This window comes from Mytilus californianus, unplaced genomic scaffold, assembly GCF_021869535.1.
Source record: "Mytilus californianus isolate M0D057914Y unplaced genomic scaffold, xbMytCali1.0.p SCAF_12, whole genome shotgun sequence".
NCBI classification, from domain to species: domain Eukaryota; kingdom Metazoa; phylum Mollusca; class Bivalvia; order Mytilida; family Mytilidae; genus Mytilus; species Mytilus californianus.
In genome coordinates this window covers 27,513,363-27,521,044 of record NW_026262604.1, presented here as the reverse complement: position 1 = coordinate 27,521,044, position 7,682 = coordinate 27,513,363, and positions in this window count along the sequence as shown.

Here is a 7,682-nt window from a genome sequence, read left to right as displayed (position 1 = left end):
TTCAATCCCACTACAAGAAAGACGTGAGTATCCAATGACATAAAACATGAATCTGAATGAACTTTATTCAGGATCTTTTTATAGTAATTATTCTACTGTTCATAAATACTTCGTTAAGTGAGTAGATGGTCAGCTTGATCTTAAATTTTGCCTGCGGATTAATGGGTACAACACGGGGAAAATGAAAAGAAAACCATTACAAAATGAAACTAAATTATTTAAAATGTTATAATCTGAAGATTCGTTCTTAATATTTAAGGTGTATTTTAAGTTAGCGAAAGTCCAAATAACTGTCCATTCCTGGGAAATAATTGAGCGGATTGTATAATTTACATTATGTTATAAAGTAGTAAACATCTTGTCTTGATGCGATTTTGCACATGACGGGTAGTATAGAAATTGTATAATTTAAACTCTACTGCATACGGCCCTAATGAAGTGTTTTTGGAGTTTTGTTTTGTGGGTTAGTTGTTTCATTGGTGTATACACACAACTTAATCTATTTATGTAAAACATTAGAATTTATGAACTAATTTTTTACACTACAATACAAATTTGTAAAGTTAAGAACATGTTTATTTAGAAATCATTCTGATGAGTCCAGTTTCAAATGTAATAAGGATAGGTAAACAATTAGAACGCATCATATGTACTGCATTCATTCCTCTCCGTTTTGCTGATAGTTGTCGTCTCTTCCTCTTTGATAGTTTCTAGTTTAATTTTGTCAGAATGAAGATTATTGCCACTTCCGCTGGCATAAAATCCTCAGTATTATCGACATCTTCTTGCATAGGATTCGCACTATCTCTGTAATCTTGGATAACAGAATTTGCGCCGATTCGGAAACGTTTCTTTTGACCACAGCGAGCTCGGAAATGAATGCAGCAGTTAAGTATGTCTATCGCGATCAGAAAAACCATTGGAAGAACGAGAAAAACAATGCAGCCCCATCCTATATATTGTGCAGATTTCCTTTGGTTTACCGAGGAGTTTTTCTTTCGTACCTCCTTTGATACAGTTTTCTTGTCAACCGAAATCTCGAATTTTATATTCTTGTTGAAATCTTCGATGATCGTTTTCTTTACTTCAGAATTTATTATATTTTTTCCATGAAGGAAGTGCCATTCTGTATTAAGTAACCTCTTTGGGCATTTACATAAAAGTTTCCTTGGTCTCATTCCTAAAATAACAAAATGAAAGTGTATTTATCCTGTGTAATATTTCATTTGTTTACTTATTGAGAAAAAAGAATAAAAACTTAAAAATGTAAGTTTATGTATCAGCTAAATACGTAAATGAATAGTCAGTTTAGATAATTAAAAGGATTGAATTGTACTGCTAAGTTGATGCATTCTTATTTATCATTAAGAAAAGAATTTGCCGGATTTTCAGGAAAACGCTTGTCTAAAACTGAAGGTGGTATTATTTAGATTTTCCTAATTGTTCGCATTGACATATAAACGCATTAAAGCATAGACCTTTTTTGCATTTTTTTAACAAATTCATTTCGTATGCAGTTTTGAAAATGAAATTCTTCCAATCTTACGGAATTTTTGGACGTCGCACACATTCCTACTAGGTATTATGTATTTTATAAGATTTATCCAGTTGTGTTTCACTGTTGTTCAATTTGCCATTATTACTGACAATTAAAAACATCAGGCTTTTTTATGTTGTATATGAAAATAAGGTATGATTACCAACGAGACAACTATCCCCCGAAGTTCATATAAAGTGGCTGTAAGCAATTTTAGGCAACCGTACGACCGTCAACAATGAGAAAGACCCATACCGTATAGTCGGCTATAAAAGTCCCCGACATGAAAAATATGAAACATTCAATTGAGAAAACTAACCGCCTAATTTATAAGGACACAATTTACGAAAAACAAATATGACAGACGTCAACCAACGACAACCACTGATCGAACTACAGGATCCTGACATGGGAAAGGCACAAAATGAATGTGGCAGGGTCAAACATGTTTGTGGGCGCTCAACCTTCCCCTAACCTGGAACAGTGGTGTAACAGCATAAAAAATAAGAACAAACTATAAAAATCAGTTGAAAAAAGAATTTACTCAATAGATCAATACTAAGAAAAACATAAAACAAAAACACAGACAGGACTTGGCAGGGTATATATCCATCCCACATCATAAACGCTATTTGTGCGGTCCCCCTTTGCACCGACCGAGTTTTACAAATCCTATAATGGCTGTCGGATATTTTCAATTTGAGTGATTATAATCAATCAAAATGGTTAAAGCATGCCATATTTTTTTATAAATCATAATTCTAATTGTTTGGACCATTAAAATAGTATTTATACTGGTAAATGTATTTAAACTGAAATTAAGTAAAAATGAAGAAGGACTCAGTTGCTATCATAGATATTGCATTAAGTCTTCTTCGTATATGCACTTGCGCGCGTAAATTTCTAGTTTATAGATAATTAGAAAATAAGCTTATAAGAGAGTACAAACATTTAGATAAAACAAAAATGGAATTCTATTTTCAAAAGGATAAACAAAATGCATACAAAGTGAACGAAGGGAATGGCAAAATATGCCTTGACAAATAAAAAAAAAAACAACAAACAATTAGACCAAACAAAATCTAAAAAAATACTGGCTTTTCTATTGTGCTATAGAAAGGTGAAGTTTGAACGTGAACTCTGAATATCGTTAGGTGAAGGTAATTGGTACGTAAGGCTGAAAAACTTTATATCAGGGATAAATACATTGAACGTCGATAAAATGAAGCGTAAATACCTTTGCATATTCCCGACTCTGAGCATGCTCTTTCTTCCATGTCTTTGCCAAAGCAATTCGAACCGTTACATGTTCTCCATCTCCTCTGTGTACCATCTGTTGTATCCTCTCGAACGCAATTTACTAAACAGAACTTCCAGTCATCCCACATATTCCATTCGCCATTTCCTACAAAACATCAACGTTCATTATGTTGCTCAATATGGATATAATAAGACAACTATTTTTAGAAGTGAAAATCAATCGATCTATCATAATGATAATGATAAAGTAAAAACTATCAAAATCGTCGTACGAAAAATTTCTAAACATTGCTCAATATGAATATAATGATATATTGGTATATATCAACGATAATCAATAAATCAATCTTTACATTGAATCATAAAATATAAAGCAGATTTTGGGGTTAACAAAATTATGTAATACTACATTGAAAAACAAGTGTTAAAAGTAGTACTTTATTCGATATTTTGCACGCCAAAATAAAAATAAAATTAGGTACTTTGTTTAGTTGTTTGTATGCGGATTGATTGATTGATTGTTGGTTGCTTAACGTCCAGTGGCAAATATTTCATGCATATTCAGGACGAGAACAAGTTAACAATAAATACAATAGGTAGGTTCTGTAATAGGGGCGTCCGGGATTAAGGTCGGAGAAATTTAGACTGCCACGGGAAATGAGGGTATATTGGATAGGAACAGAAATTTAGCCTTGTAACAGGTCACCTACGAACCCCTCAAAGAGTTGTTGCAAGGGTTCTTAACGTGCAAAGAGCGTGGCACTCTCTTTACACGAGGCATCGGATTTAACGTCCCCATTCTGACCGGACGTGGCTGCAAATTTGTACATCCCGCACAGCCAAACGGACGCCCCACTTTAGCAAGGGTTTTACTGCCGGTCGGAGGAAGACCAATGGTGACCATACTTCTATTCCCCAGTCACCCTTGGGGGAGTTTGTATGCGGAAATCTCGTGAATAAACGAGTGAAAAAGGATGTGCGATATTGTGTCAAAGAAATATTATAAGTATATAACAAAAATAAGATACAAAGGGTACCCAATGGTTGTTAAATGCTGCACCGTCGGAGTTGCAATTATGGGTCTGACGAAATGTACATTTTTTACATAATTATGAGTACAACTTGTATTCACAACTTTAGATGTTCTGTGCATTTGACAGTCAAAACATTTTATGAAAATCGCGAAGATTTCAGATTCATTTCTTATATAAACCTTTGCTGCCAAAGTAGAAAAGTACATTTTGGGGACAATAAGTTCAGGCTTGTGTGCACCACTTTCAAAATACTATAAATCCTTCGTGGCATTCAGTATGAACTATTGGATCTCCTAGCCTGAAGGTTCCACATGATAAATTTGTATCTTTTGGCATCCATCGTTGGTTAAATGTTGCATTTTCATATTCTTCTCTACAACTTTTGACAGGATTTCAGAGACATGGTCCTTACCAATACATCAATCTATCAAATAATTAAGCTAAATAATTCTATTCTTATTCTTTTTTTCAATATTTTTGGACATAAACCGATTTAGGAAAAGTTTGAATACAAACAAAGATACATATGATTTATAGTTATCAAAATGAGCTTTAAATTAAGGAAGAGGGACGAAAGATACAAGAGGGCCAGTCAAACTCACAGATCGAAAACAAACAGACAATGTCATGGCCAAAAATAAAAAGACAAACAGACAAATAATAGCACAGATGACACAACATAGAAAACTAAAGACTAAGCAACACGAAACCCACCAAAATCTGGGGGTGATCTCAGGTGCTCCGGAAGGGTAAGCAGATCGTGCTCCACATGTGGTACCCGTCGTGTTGCTTATGTTATTACAAATCCGGTAAATAGTCTAACTCGGTAGGTCATATTCGTGAAAAGGGAAGGGTATTCTAGTTACGACATAAGGAACATATCCGATATCATCTGTGAAACGGTTATTCCATAACGGTCAATCAACTTTTGTTGCGTCCGTAAAATTTACGAAGGGATGATTTCAACTTTACCATTTGAACTCTTGGTTTAACAGCTTCCTTGTTAGCAGCAATCCTCTATCAAGGAAATCATGATAGGAAATACAAGCCCGGGAATATCGTATTAATTGGGAGATATATACTCCGTATGCAGGCGCTGCTGGAATGTTGCTACATAGAAATGGAAAGTTCACAATTGGGAAGCTGAAATCATCTTTTTTGTCGTAAAGTTTTGATTTCAACCGACCCCAATTGTCAATTTCTAGATGTAAGTTAAGATATGAGGCAGACTTAACTGTATTTGAAGTATCCTTTATCTCTAGTTCGATGGGATAGATTCGTTCAACATAGTCACCAAATTTTGTATTATCTAGTGAGAGAACATCATCTATATAGCGGAACGTAAAGTTAAAGGATATTGCTAACTTCTTATCTTTCTTCCTAAGAAGTTCCGGTATGAAGTCAGCCTCATAATAATAAAGAAACAAGTCGACAAGAAGAGAGGCACAATTGGGTTCCCATTGGAATTCCGACAGTCTGTTGAAAAACACGTCCTCCAAACGTAACAAATATGTTGTCAATCAAGAAATCAAGCATCTTGATAATGTCAGTTTCAGAGAATCTTTTGTTTGAATCAGAGTGATTCTTTACAAAGTAGGATTTATCCCTCCCCAAGACAAGATATTTGTATCTACATTCGCCATTCTTTTTAATGAAACAAAGCAATACCAACTTTTTCAATTTGTCTTTTAGTTTGGAATGGGGAATACTTGTGTAAAGTGTAGAAAAGTCAAATGTTTAAATACTATTGCAAGATGAGAGAGTCTTAGATTGTATGTACTCTAAAAGATCTTTGGAATTTTTTAGTATCCACATCTGATTCACGCCACCTCTAGAATAGGCAGTTTCACAATAACTTTGGAACCCGGCTTTGATTGCTGATAAAATAAATGTTAATAATTTAGAAAGAGGTTTCGTGGAGCACTTGGAAGACCCAGCAATATACCGTTGTTTGTAACGACACTTATGTAGTTTCGGTATCCAATACAGTGGTTGAAGATCCAGTTCTTCATCTTTGGTTGAAATTCCAAAGGAACAAAGAACAGACCTATGGTTAACCAGGATTTCCTCTTTGGTAAGTGTCGTGAGGGTATATGTTGAGTTTCCAAATGAATTGTCAATACCTAATTTATTTATCAAGCAGTTTATGTAATGATATTTACACGCAAAAACGATGTTGTTTGGGGCTTTATCTGCGGGGACAACAACACATTTGTCATGGAGGTAGGACAAGTGTTTTGAAACATTTAGGTCTTTAAAAATTGACGTAGCGTGGGTATTGGTAGACCCATTTAGTTTCTTAATTCGGATTTGTATCAACGACCTCACAGTCTTAATCCATTCGGAAATAGTATCTACGTTTTCTGTTGCGTTTAGCCCAATGCCTGGCATAATCCCCGACTGAATCCATCAGGATTTTGAAGTTGTATTTCCAATTGATGGTAACTGCATAGCGGATTTTTATTTTTCACAAATGCATTGCTTCAAAGTATTCTGATTGTTTTTGCTGCGGACAAATCGCATTTCTTTCACGTGTAATCCAGCATTTAAATTAGTTGATTTTAATGAAATGATCTAGAGATTTACATAAAATGACAGCCACTTTAGTTTTTTGCCAGGGAGGGAAATAGATCATGGATACTGAGCTCGAACCTAAAATATATCCTCTAGTATTGTTTAAAACTATTGCTTGTAATGTATTAATCAGACATCGTATGACTTCGAACGAAATATCCAAGTACGGTATAAGATAAAAGGACGGAAAAAAATAACAAACATTACTTAGAAAACTATAGATTAAACAAAATACGAATTCAAATCAAAAACCGGTGATGAACTCGGGACTTGTAATAAAGTGCCGAATTCAAACAAATCAGAATAAAATGTTTATCAAAGATACCAGGCTTAAAATGTTGTAGGCCAGACGCACGTTTTGTCTACAAAAGATTTATCAGTGACGCTCGAATCAAAAATGTTGAAATGCCTAATACAGCATGGTGTTGACAAGCCAAATGATAATGAAAATTTGAAATAATGTTGTAGAATGTGTTGAAGTCTGAGTATATTCAGTTAATATTGGTTGTTGTGTATTTTCAGATGACGAAGTTCTTGCTTTCTTCAAATTTGAAGGCATACTCTTCGTTATTTTTGCTGGGATTTGTAAGTGTTTAAAATCTTCATGAAGGTTGTACTAATTGATTTTTCTACAACCATTGGCATTACAGGCGTTATACTAGTACTTTGAGTAACTTTATGATTTATTATTACGAATCGCTTATTTCTGGTTAAAAAATGCGAGATTTAATTAATGTAGTTGCCAACATGTGAATAAAAAATCATAATTGAAATATTTAAAGTGAAATCACAAAAATTAAATATTTCAATTATATCTCTCTATGCTACATAAGGAAATGCCTGTACCAATTCCGATATATGACAGTTGTTTTCCATTTGTATGATGTGTTTGAGCTTTTTATTTTGCTATTTGATAAAGGACTTTCCGTTTTTTGTTTTTCCTTAGAGTTCGGTATTTTTGTTTATTTCACTTTTCCTATTGCACCATGGCAAATTGAATGTAACAATTAAACGTAGCAAAATAACGGCTCGGGAATATCCTCTTAATGAATATTATACTTTGTTGGTTGATGCGCTTCTGTATTTACTATTTTATTTTAAAAATGGAGCAGACGACAAGATTTTGCTGCAGTTTTTATTTAAAAATAGTATATAAAAACTTATGGTTCAGTATGATAATAAGAAAATAACAAAAATGCAAAGGAAGTTTCGGGAACGTATTCTTGTGGATCTGCATGATTTCTCATCAAGTAACTAACAAATACAAAAATTATCAT